Source organism: Caretta caretta, chromosome 17 (genome assembly GCF_965140235.1).
Source record: "Caretta caretta isolate rCarCar2 chromosome 17, rCarCar1.hap1, whole genome shotgun sequence".
NCBI classification, from domain to species: domain Eukaryota; kingdom Metazoa; phylum Chordata; order Testudines; family Cheloniidae; genus Caretta; species Caretta caretta.
The window spans coordinates 12,249,478-12,262,692 of NC_134222.1; the positions used below are offsets into that span (position 1 = coordinate 12,249,478).

At 43.7% G+C, this 13,215-nt stretch overlaps 1 protein-coding gene across 10 annotated transcripts in view; it reads right to left on the reverse strand.

Moving 5' to 3' along the window:
* PITPNM3 (PITPNM family member 3) overlaps positions 1-13,215 on the reverse strand; it is a 346,570-nt gene that overhangs the window by 259,184 nt on the left and 74,171 nt on the right. The window contains exon 2 of one of the 10 annotated variants that reach the window (XM_048823831.2): positions 9,043-9,202. The exons of the other annotated variants lie outside the window; for them this stretch is intronic. The gene's annotated coding sequence lies outside the window, so the exon portion shown is untranslated. The remainder of the gene's footprint in view (positions 1-9,042; positions 9,203-13,215) is intronic. 10 annotated transcript variants of the gene reach the window in all.

Consider the following 13,215-nt stretch of genomic DNA (forward strand, 5'->3'; position numbering starts at 1 on the left):
AACTGGACACAGTAGCCAACAATGGTCTCTCTAGCAGTGCACTGTATTCGGTGGTAACTCCATTTCCCTACTTCTACTTGACATTCCCCTCCTTAGATGGCCACGGATCACATCGGCCCTCTTAGCGAGAGGGAACTGCACTGCACGCTCATGTTCACTGGTTACCTAACACAACACCAAAGTCCTTTTCAGAATTACTGCATTCCAGAATGTAGTCCCTCCAGTCATCTACCAGTGTAAGTACTTATAGACCATGTTCATATCATCTCAATCTTCTCTTCCCTGAAGTGCCACATCTTGACACAGAAGAGACTGCATCTTGGTGGCAGGCAAAGTTATTCCTATATGTGGCTTGTGATCTTTGGGATTCTACTGGAAGAAACTCTGTAGAGAAATGTAGAATCAATGGGCCAGATCCTCAGCTAGTGTACATCAGCATAGCTCTGTTGAAGTCAATGGAGCCACACAGATATACACCAGGTGGGGATCAGGCCCAACAGTTGCATTAATCACTTGAGATAAATGATTTTCTTAAACATCAGATCAAACCAAGGACTAATATTTTAAATAAAAATAGTTTTCCATTGAACAAGTGGTGATGATCTACAACTTATTTTGCTTTATTTTAGGAAGATAACATGGGGAAACATCTAAAAAGCTCATAATGTATCTTAAAACTCAAGTGTTCCCCCCAGCCCTAAACTTGTTTTTACTCAGATTCCTACACTTCCTTCAACATCCATTCTGAGATAATTACTCACTTAGTAATTATCGACTAGTGCTGCTATACTTCCAGGCACCTCAGAATCCAAGGCCATACAAGGTAAATGTTTATTTCAAATCAGTGACCAATAATTCAAAATAGAAAAAATAACACTCCTTTCTCATGTTATTTTGAATGTCCCCATCTGTTTTCACAATGACGGTCTACAAGCCTTTCATATTAGACTAACAATTCACAGCCCAGAACCTTTGACAACTCTAAGGTCTTGTCAACACTACCGGGGTAAGTAAGTCGATCTAAATTATGCTACTCCAGCTATGTGAACTAAGCTATATGTAGCTTAGGTCAACTTTACTGTGGTGTCAACTTTACTGTGTCGATGGGAGATGCTCTCCCCTCGACTTACCTTACTCCTCTCATTCCAGTGGAGTACCAGAGTCGATCAGAGAGCACTCTGCGGTCGATTTAGTGCGTCTTTACTAGACCCGCTAAATCAACCCCTGCTGAATCAATCGCAGCAACGTGGATCACCGGTAAGTGTAGACATGGCCAAAGGCACAAAACTTCCTGACCTTGAATGTGCTAAGTTACCTCATAACTTGGAGCCAAATATATAAATTCTTTATGAAGGACAGAACCTGTCTAAACTTGGCTGCCATTCTGTCCCCACATATCTGTAGTTTTACATGACTTTTAATGTGCTTCTCAAGGACAAGCTTTTGTTTAACTTGCCTGCATAAGTCTTCAGACAAATCCAATATCAGCTCTTTGAAATGGAACAGGAGTGCACTTGAGGCCAGCTATCCTCTGCTTTTCAACTATTGCTTTATCTTGAATGAGCAGATTCCGTCACCAATTACTCACAAGAAGTGCCTCACTCCACAAAGAGTCCCACTGATTTCCGGTAGGATGCAATTTTGCATTAATCCAATTGAACCACTCCCATAGTGTGCATTACTCAGTGTGAGTAAAGGTGGCAGAATCAGGCTCTAAGAACCATATATACTTGAACAAAGCTTAATTTTTTAAAAGAAGGTGCTGGAATTAGGTAATTAACCCTATTTCCATGATTTCCAAGGCTTTGTCTAATTTGAGAAAATTGTACCAATTAAATCAGTACAGAAACTGATTTAACTAAATCAGGTGCAAACCACCTTGCACTCTTATTTCTCTTCAAGGAAGTCCACACAAGCACCTTGACTAACGTAACTGAACTGATTTAATTTAATCAGTATGATTTTTCTTGTGTAGACAAGGCCTAAGAAAACAACACCCTGAAGCATTCTATGGCATTTTGGGACTGATCCTAAGTCTATTGAAGCCATAGGAAAGATTCTCAAATGACTTTGATAGCTTAGCTTTGGATCAAGCCCCATATGAAATAAAGAAAGCATTACTGTTAATTATTTGTATTACAATAGTGCCTACAGTCCCTAATAGGGTTCTCAACTTCCTAATCGCACAAAACCCAACACCCTAGCTCCTACCCTTCCCCAAGGCCCCGCCCCCCGCTCGCTACGTTTCCCCCTCCCTCTGTGGCTCACTCTCCCCCACCCTCACTCACTTTCACTGGGCTGGGACAGGGGTTTGGGGTGCAGGAGAGGGTGAGGGCTCCAACTGGGAGTGCAGGCTCTGGGGATGAGGCCAACGGATTTGGAATGCAGGATGGGGCTGCAGGGTGAGGCAGGGGGTTGGGGTGCAGGAGGGGGTATAGGCTGTGGGCTGGGGGTGCAGGCTCTGGGGTAGGGCCAGGGATGAGGGGTTTAGGGTACCGGAGGGGGTTCCAGGTTGGGCGGGCTCAGGGCTGGGGCTCGGGGTTGGGGTACGGGCTTACCTCGGGCAGCTCCCAGTTAGCAGCACAACACGGCTAAGGCAGGCTCCCTGCCTATCATGGCACCATGCTGCACCCCGGAAGTAGCCAGCAGTTCCCGGCCAATGGGAGTTTGGAGCCGGTGCACGGGGTGGGGACAGCATGCGGAGCCCCGTGGCCTCCTCCCCACAACCTAGGAGCCAGAACTGCTGGCCACTTCCAGGGCACAGCACGGTGCCAGCACAGGAAGGGACTAGCCTTCCTTAGACCCGCAGCGCCGCTGCCCAGACTTTTAACGGCCCAGTCAGCCGTGCTGACCGGAGCCGCCAGGGTCCCTTTGCCACCAGGTGTTCCAGTTGAAACTTGGACACCTGGTCACCCTAGTCCTTAAAGATTGAGCTCCATTGTGCCAAGTATTTTATAGGCAAGAGAGAGGTTCTCAAACAAATTGCTCCAAGACCTCCTTCTGACAACAAAAATTATTGCATGACCCCAGGAGGGGGGCCTGAAGCCTGAGCCCACATGAGCCCCACCACCCCAGGCAGGGGGGCCAAAGCCCAAGCCCCACTATCCAGGGCCGAAGGCCTTGGGCTTTGGCCCTGAGCGGTGGGGCTCGGGCTTTGGCCCCGGCCCCCAGCAAGTCAAATGCCAGTTCTGCTGACCCCGTTAAAATGGGGTCACTACCTGCTTTGGGGTCCCGACCCACAATTTGAGAACCGCTGTTAAATCTAAATAGGCAAGACAAAGGGAGGAGTATTATCATCATCTCCTTTTTACAGATGGGGAACTAAGACACAGAGATGAAGTGTCACAAAGGGAAACTGAAAAGGAGTACTTGTGGCACCTTAGAGACTAACCAATTTATTTGAGCATGAGCTTTCGTGAGCCACAGCTCACTTCATCAGATGTGTACCGTGGAAACTGTTTCCACGGTACACATCTGATGAAGTGAGCTGTGGCTCACGAAAGCTCATGCTCAAATAAATTGGTTAGTCTCTAAGGTGCCACAAGTACTCCTTTTCTTTTTGCGAATACAGACTAACACGGCTGTTCCTCTGAAAGGGAAACTGGAAATTTAACCCAGCTCTTCTGAGTCCCAGGCCACAAGAGCATCCTGTCTTCACTAATAATATAAGGATCATTCAGAAAGAACTTGCAGTATCCTGGGGAGAAAAATCCCAACATCCTTTTGTTCTTCTTTCATGTTATTTATCGGTGAAACAAAAAACCAACATGAATGAGAGGTAGAAAGAGGAAGCAGATTTTAGTGGGCTATACAGCAGAAAGTTCAGCTTTTTAAAAAAAACACAGATGTACTGGTTATCAAGGAGTCATTGTTCATTACTACAGTACAGTGTGTATTATGAAAGCATCAAGGGAAACTTATGCTTCTAGCAAAATATGCCCAGAGATCATTACATTTATTAGCATGTCAAGCTATTGAGAGGGAATTGCAAACTGGACGGAATTGGTCAGGCTTGGAATTTTTTGCCAATGACTGGGGTATCTCCCCAAATACCCACCCACATCTAAGAGTTATCACACCAGTGGAGGAGAGAAAATGTTGCTAATAATGTGGGAAAAGCAGGGTCAGCATATGGCAAGGACCTGGATCAGAGGGGAGGAGACCAGGAATTTTTAAGGAGGTGTATTCCAAGCTGTAAGCTTGAAGAATGGGAAGGATAATAGAATTTTCAATCATGACAGAAGAGGAGAAGGGATAAAGTTGATTTGGGACATATGACAAATTTTGCCTTTGGTAACAGCCGAGCCATCTTTCAAAAAGGTGGGGGGGGGCGGAATCTGCCCCACATTTGGAGATAGTGATGAGACAGAGAAGAGCAGAGGGGAAAAAACATGATGCAATTATGCTATTAGATTTGATGCAGGAATTACTGCGTAGAATTCTCTGGTCTGTGTTATGCAAACTAGAGATTCGAAATGGTCGCTTCTGGCCTTCACAATCTATGAATAGGCAGAGTGAAAAGGTAAAAGGAGTGGGGAGGTATATTTAGCGTGGTAGGTGACAGCTCAACTCATAGGAGCATATGAGATCAGAGAGAAACGTCATAAGAAGGCCAAGGACTCAGCCCAGACAATCTCCAGGGTTTTCTGTAGGTTTCCTCATAGTGAGCAGCAGTCCATGGTTCAGCTGCCCTGGTAATCAAATAACTGATGGAAGCTGAATGTTTGTGCTATGGCTATTCATAAAAAAGCTGTAGTATTCAAACTGACAGGCTTTGTTGTTAGCACACTGACATTTTGCAAACAGGCTGTCATACACCCCCTTGTAGCTTTGGGGGCCTGGGGATTCAGAAGTTCCCACATTTAGCACAAATGCATTTCACACTTAGAAGTCTCAGTCAAGATTTTCAAACACAGGTGCTTAAAGTTAGGCACTTAACTATGGACTTAAGACTATGTAATGGCACTCAGACACAGAATCCAAAAACCGGAACGTCTGGGTAAAACCTGGACAGGTGGCAACCCTAAAGGAGTCTGATTTTCAGAAGTGTTGAGCATTGTAAAGTACTAGAAAAGCCAATGGCCTACATTTTCAAAAGAGACTAGCAATTTTGGGTATCTAATTTTGAGATGCCTTGGCGGTGCCAAATTTTCAGCACTTCTGAAAAGGCCACTTTAAATAGGTCTACAGTTCGGCATTAGAATACTGAGGTATCCAAAGTCACATGACATTTTAGAAAACGTAGGTCAGTAGGAGCTACTGAGTGCTTGGCATTTTGGGGGGAAAAAAAATCAAGCTACTCACTTACGAGCCTACATATGTACTTCGGAGGATAGATTTCAGTTCTTATTGTTTTTTAATCTCAGCCTTAAATTCCAGCATCAAGGGAAGGTTTAAGACCAGCTTGTGTTTGAAGATTATGGTACAGTAGATAACAAAACAAACAGCATTGTTTTGTTTTATTTTATTTTTTAAAAAGTAGTATTTTGGGGACATGCTTGTTAATCCCTTATTTTGGCCAGAAGCAATTTCTTTCCACATAACCAAGGAAAAGATCTATCATGACATCCTAATGGACTCACCATTTTTAATTATATTAGTCAAGACCAATATGATAGGATGGCCTCAGCCAGTTGTTATATCGCCAATGGATTTGTCCAATGCTAGTAACTGCTACCATTGGGATTCTTAATTGTTCAGTAAAACAGTCCAAGAATTGAAGCAAGTGGCATATCCACACATCAAGTACTCCTTTCTACCTTCCCACTTCCCCCCACCCTTCACACTACATTCCCTTGTCTTTCCATTTAGCAAATCCCCTCCTACCAATCCCCACCTTAAAGAATTTTTTTTTTTAAATCATGGCACTAATGACATTTGCACTCTGTTCACTCTGCTTGAATGCCCTCCCCCCCCCCATCTGCTTAAACTGTAAGATCTTCAGGGCAGCTTTAAATCTAGCTAGCTGGGATGCTGACAGCAGTGAGGCTATGGCAGTGCAGGCTGTATAGGCCGCAAGGCGGCCTGGAACCCTGGGTAGTTACTTGAGCGGCGAACCCATGCTGAAGTTCACAGCTGCTGCAGCTTCACTTCTATCAGCACCCGAGCTAGCTAGGCTAAAGTTAACTCAAGTACATCATCATCTACAGAAGCTGCAATTACACCCTCCATTGCAGCATCAACCTAGCCTTAGGCTGCCTTGCTTGTTCTGCTCAAGTGTACAGCCACTACCAACTCTTTAGTTGCTTGCTCCATATCGGACAACCACAAGAACATTTCTCCAAAATTCTAACCCTTACTACAAACACAGAAGGTGACATTAAAAACAGCACACCTGATCTTCCACTTCATTACAACAGTTTTACTGATGCCAGTGGAGTTACTCCCTATTTATACCTCTGAGAGTGGAAATCCAGGCCCATTATAGATCTCTCCACTGTGACTGAGGCTCCGAGTTCCCAGTACAGAAGCACCCATAGGAACCTGAGCCTGCAAGTGCTGAACTTTTAACATCCTCTCTATGCCTACAGAAAATGTCTCGCTGCTTAAAAGCTATAATAGTCTAACAAAATATTATCTTCCAGTATGAACAGCAAATCAAAAGGGCAAGAACAGCCCAGATTGGGGCAACGACTCGGACTGTTTTAATTGATTCTCACCACGACAGCTGAGTGTCCCCAGTGAGAAGGCTGGCCAACTCTACTTGAGTATGGACTTCAAGGGGCAGCTATGAAACTGAAAACAGAAGAGAGTCTGTTTTCGGTGTACTTCACCTTAAAATGTAGGAGTTGTCCCACATCCTTTATGAGAGGCAGCAGATATCTGCAGGAGGGTCCTATTTAGCATCTCTTTCCCACTGGTGAAACGCCGTTAAATTGAGGGCCTGATGCTCTGTTCCTTTTTGCCAGTGCAGCTAGTGTAACTGCACTGGCACAAGGAATGGGGAATCTGGTCCGTCAGTTCAGCAGCAGAATTCCGCTCTGCATCCCTGCCACTTTCCTGGAAATTCTGTGCTGGTTCTTCTTCTGTTGTTTTCTGAATCTGAAATGAAAAGTCGTCCAAGACTGAGAACTACACAGCTTTGCTCTTTGTGCAAAAGGAAAGCCTAACTGAACTGAGCTAAATATAGAACATTTTCTCAATGAAGCCTCCTGGCAACACAACGAAATCAATGTTCCATTCAAGAAATCACTCGGTGCTGTTCGCAGAAATGATCGGACTTGCGTGAAGGAAGCCAAAAGTCACTACCAGCTGCCAATGGCCTTTTCTAAAACACTGAATCCAGCCTAGCAATTTTGCACTGAAACACAATATCCTGCAAAACATCCAGGGCCTTAGAGTCCAAGTGATCATTTAAAATATTAGCTGCCTGGGTAGTTTGCTATATCTGCTTGTGAGACAAGCTTCTCCCATTGAAATACATACATCAGACCTACAGTTCAGTACCAGCAACATCTTATGGCAATGCGAGCTGCATATATGAGCCATACATCTTGAATGGATTTATCCACACAATCCTGAGGCAGAGTAGCGCTAATAGCCCCATTTTACAGATGTGAAACTAAGGCACAGAGAGTCTAAGTGGATTGCCCAAGCACACAAGAGCAGGGACTTGAGCCCAAGTCTTCCAAATCTGAGGCTAGTGCCTAACCACTGGACCATCCTTCCTCTGCTTGAAAACTGACCACCATAAGCAGTAAAGAACCATAGCTTTTCCTAGTTTAAAAACAAAAAACAAAAAAACCCCACAATTGTTTCTCTTTAGGAAAATGTTTTTTTCTTATATTGTTTATAGAGGAGCGTTAGTTAAGGAACAAGAGCAAACCAATTAACTAAAGCGTTCTACATAGAAATAAAGGTATTTGATAGATGAAGGTTAATGTGTTATTGCTTTTAGTATCTAAAGTTCAACAATGATCGTTGGGAACAGTTTTATACCAAATCAATAATCTGCAGTATGCGCTGCTATCTAATTACAGCACTCAAAAATGTCAATACTGGAAAGAAACCCGCACAGGAACAGTTTTTCAATGGAATAGCTCTTCCATCTTTGCTGGGGCTGTGTCGCTGCACTGAAAACAGTAGTTAAGGATGGCAAGGAAAGAGCTATCACAGTCCCCCCTGTGCCTTTGTGGCACTCCATGGGTAATAATTGAATGATGGAAAATCAATAGTCAAAAATCAGCTCAGACAGAAGTGGTGGTGCAACCAATGAATATCACACTGATCTGCAAACAGATAATTAAAATGTAGGTAATAAAGTGAGAGACCATGGAGGCAGCAAGCAAGGCGGTATTTCAGGTTATATCTATATTTAGCAACAGGTAAACTAAAAAGATACACAGGTATACGTTCTTAAAAGTGCCATGGTGTTGGGTGCCCATCTTAAAAAGGTGTCCCATTTTCAGAACATGCTGAGCACTCAAGTCCTGAAAATCAGGCCTCTTTTATGGTGTCACCAAATTAGATACATATAAACTTGAACATCCACAATTCCTAATCGCTTTTAGGAAGGGGGGGAAAAAAAACAACACATATAGGCCATAGCATTCAGGAATTAAATAGCAAAAATAAAAAAAGAGCCAGAGATGGGATGCAGCAGGAGGTTCATGACCTGTTCTTCGTGCACTTGCATTCTTTATTCCTCTGGAACATGATCAATTTTTCATCTTCCTAAATCAGTGCCCTATGCTTGGAGAACCACTCATCTGGAAATGAACTTAATAATGCCACCACCTAGCTCTCATACAGCACTTTTCATAAGGAGATCTTAAAGCACGGTCACAAAAGGAGAGAGGTAGCGTCACTCTCCTCACTTAACAGATGTGGGAAATGAGACAGAGAGAGTTCAAGCGATTTGTTGAAGGTCACCCAACAGGAATGTAGAACAGAAGTCAGTCCCAGTGTAGCGCTCTATCCACTAAACCACTCTGCCTCAAACTATATTTAAAATGTTTAAGATTTAGGGCAGAATTTTCAAGAGCACCTATGTGACTCAGGAGCCTAAGCCCCATGGTACTTAGGCACCTTTAAAATTTTTACCTGTTGTCTTAGGCTTTCACATTGAAATGATCAATCCAAGCCAGAAAATTCCTGGTATTGTTTTTAATACATTTAATTCATCCAGGTTTTTAGATTGATTGTGCTATCTTAAATATATGACTTGCAGCTGTGAAACAGGTCCTGTGCTGAGTAATGTCTCCTGCCAAAAAAAAAAAAAAAAGTTACAGTCTGCTGGCTGGCAGATATTGCTGGTGAGATACAGGTCTGTAGATAGAATGAGAACAAGTCACGTACAGCATCCATTTTACTGCTGATAACTGGCCCTTTCAACTCCTAGTCATGGCAATTATATTAAATATTCTGAGGCGGACAAAAGCATCAATCAGTGATGCACTCTGTCAAGGAGGTTTCACTATTTTCTAATTATTAAGGAGGCAGCGGGGCAGGGGAGGAGAAAGGGTGATTTCATTCATCTGTTGCAGATATTCAATAAAAATTTAAGGCAAAATATGATGTTTACATTCATAAAGTTATAAACAATGGCAAAATGACAGATTATTTTTTTTAATCACACAGAACCCAGGCTGGCATCATTTCCAAGCACCAAAACACACATCCGCCACTGCCTATTAATTCATGGAAATTAATCAGCTGCAAAAGACCTTTTAAAAAAAAGAGAGAGAGACCGAAGAAACAGACTCTGATTTTAATTAAGCTGGAGAAACCATTTCACTGGGAAGAACTGAGAGAGAAAAGGGAGGGCAATATTTATTTTTAAAAGTCCAAAGAAATAGGAGAGGATGGCGGGAAAGAGGCCAAGGGGCATTAAAGCAAACCATTTAAATGGGCATGGAAGAAAGAGGAAAATGGTGAAGAACAGTCCAGAGAAGGGATGGGGAAGCCCCCAAAGGAGGATATATTAAGAAAAAATTCCTGAGTGCCCAGATTAAAATTCTTCATTCTGAGCAGCTCTGTGCAAGGAGGAGAGGCAGATCTATGTGGCAGAACACAAGGACCAGAGGTTCACATGGCAGAATGGAGGGATTTCGAGAGCCAAGGGGAGCGTAGCCATCAGACTGTATCAGAGCAACAGGCCAGAGAGGCTTAGCATAACAGAAAGAACATTTGGGGTGGGGTGAAGGAAGACACTAATTGTTAAAGAACCGATTAAGCACGGAAAACATACAGCTTTCATCAGGCTCAAGGTGGTAGGGAGGAATTGATACAAACCAAGGAAAGTTGCGGATTAAAAGGCAAACAGAACTAGTGGGCATAAGCTTTCAAACAGGAAGCCCCTCCACTGATTGATTTCTGCTGTAATCTTTACTGGAGATAATTCAGCAGCTGCAGCTGCAATCTCTTGCTATCATGCTGCAGAGGGAAAAAGGAAAAGGGGACGCCATCTGGCATTTACTTAGCTGCCTTGCTCTCTATGAGTTGTGTCAGCTGCCAGGAGCAACACAGAAACACCCATTTGCCAGACTTCTAGTGGCCAAGCTGGTCAAAAAACGGTGTCATTTTCCCCAAGAAAGATGCATTATTGTTGCCATTACAAGAAGCATTCAGGGCCCAATTCAGAGTCTAGCAAAGTGAATGGACAGGATCAGGCCCACTGAGAGCAATTCCGGGCCCCGGGACAGAACAGTCAATGGGCCCCCACGCACGCACAAGCCACGCCCGTGGTCCACCTGGGTGGTGCTGCGCTGGCTGGTGCCCAGTGAGCTGCTGGGCGCACTCTTCCGGCACGGGCTAGGGTTTACACATGCCCCCCGGTAGGGTTGCCAACTGTCTAATCGTGCAAATCCAAAGACCTTTGCCCTACCCCTTCCCTGAGACCACGCCCGTCCCTTCTCCCATCCCCCGCATTGCTCGCTGTCCCCCACCTTCACTCACTTTCACCAGGCTGGGGCAGGGGATTGGGGTTCAGGAGGGGGTGCAGGCTCTGGGATGGAGTTTGCGTGCGGGAGAGGTGCGGGCTCTGGGCTGGGGCAGGGGTCCAGGAGGGGGATCAGCAATTACTTCAGGCAGCTCCTGAAAGCAACCGGCACACCCCTCTGGCAGTGGCTCCTAGGTGGGGGGGCCTGGGGCACCGCAGGCATCACCCCCACAGCTCCCATCGGTGCTCAGGGCGGGGCAGCAGCGCACAGAGATCCCTTCCCCAGGGACATGCTACAGCTCACTTCATCGGATGCATGCACGAAAGCTTATGCTCAAATAAATTGGTTAGTCTCTAAGGTGCCACAAGTACTCCTTTTCTTTTTGCGAATTGGTTTCGGCTGTCCCTATGGCGATGCCTCAGATTTTTTTCTGGCTTTGAAATGAATCAGGAAAACAGTCAGCAATTACCAGACAGTCACTAATCAGAAGGGACATTTGTCCAACCTAGCCTCACAGCAGTAGTTCCTGAAAGCAGTCTTCACTACTGTTTGCATCTCACCAGTGAGTTAGTGTCAAACAGCATGGGTTAGCTCCTCAGCTGGTATAAGTCAGTGACTTCGGTGGAACTAGGCCAGTTTATGCCAGATGAAAACTTGGCCCTTTGCCTCTTAGAAAAGATCAAGCAATGCTCAATAGATTGCTGAGTGTAAAATCCAATTTAAAACAAAAATAAATAAAACTGACCCACTCAGTTTATTCTCAAACCATAAGGAGTTTGCTCCTTCCCATGCATTCCCTCTAGGAATTCTGGTAAATTCTGCCACACAGTACCTAGGGAATGGCTGCCATCAGAACAACAGACTGCAAGAAGCAGGATTTTGATCTTCACGCAAGAAGCCTTTCAAAGCTTCAGACCTTCAGCAGCAAAAGGGTGAAAATAAAAATGTATTCTTAGTATCTCAGCTTGCCAGAAACTTGTAGGCAGGGGCAGGCATTTGGTTTGTCTGATGTTCCTAGCCCTCTCCACACCAACTCTACTCTTGTTCAAGCCATGAAATCTAAGGAGCTCTGTAGTCAAACTACACATCTTCATTGACTACTGCCTTCTGGATCTTGAATGGTCAGCATGAATACAGATCATCTCATTTTATGATCCTTGTCTTGGTCAGATTGCAACAATCTAAGAAGAGCCAGAAACAACAAAAAGCATCTTTCAAATCTTCAGAATACTCTTTCAATTTTAGTTTTCTTAAAAAAAGCAGGTCGCTTCTAATTAATGCAAAACCATGTGTGCCCTTTGAATTATTCATCAAAGTTCCCTTGCTTCCTTACTCTGGAGGCCATAAAACACCTGCTGGGATGGATAGACAAGGACACGGAGGCATTACTCTTGCTCATCTATCTTAACTAGTCACGTCATTTCTTTCTTCCAAGCACTGCAGTAACCTAATTCGGATTCGCAAAACAATTAAATCATCAGTTTCCTGCTGTTTCTCAACTCTCCTGGCTCAGCGACTCACCTTCACTTCACTTGCAATTATTCTAGATACTGCCAAGCTTATCACTAGGGTTCACTAGAAGTTAGATAGCCCATGGGGTTTTGCTGTCCCAAAGAACTTAGGATGGTAAGTCTGACTCCCTACCTGAACTTGGAGGCATGATTTTCATACCTAAAGGATTTTCTCTCCTTATGATAAAAGGGAAAGTTCTCCCAGGTGTCATTACAATTCCACTGGGGGCGTTCTGATCACACAAAGAAACTGATAGTCACCCACTAAGGGTGAAATTCCTCACTGTGCAGTGGAACAGTACACGGTCTCGGCTCCACTTAAGCTGTGATGCATATAACTTAAGCTGGCCTTCTGCACTGGGTGGAATCCATCTTTTTTAGTACATTCAAATGTATTAAACATTTTAAAAGAATAAAAATTATTGAATTTTAAGATCCATACACTTTCATTTATTTCCACTCCCTTTACTTGTTTATATTTCTGCATTTCACTCATCTCTATGAGTGATACTCATATCAGAGCTGATATGGCAAAAAAAATAAGAATGCTGTCCCCGACCAAAAAAGTTACATTTTTTTTTTTAAAATAAGTGTATAAGGGAGGGAAATAATCTGTTTTCCCCACCACTTTTACTCACTTTTCCCACAGAAAAAGAAGTGGCCAGGAAAAACGAGAGCGGGTAGATAAAGGAATACAAACATTTAAAGAAAAAAATTGATGACCATTTTTTCATTAAAAAAATTAAATGGATTTAAAAAATCATTTAGTTTCATTTCAGTTTTGTTGAAAAATTGAAATTGAAAAATTTCATGAAAACCAAAGC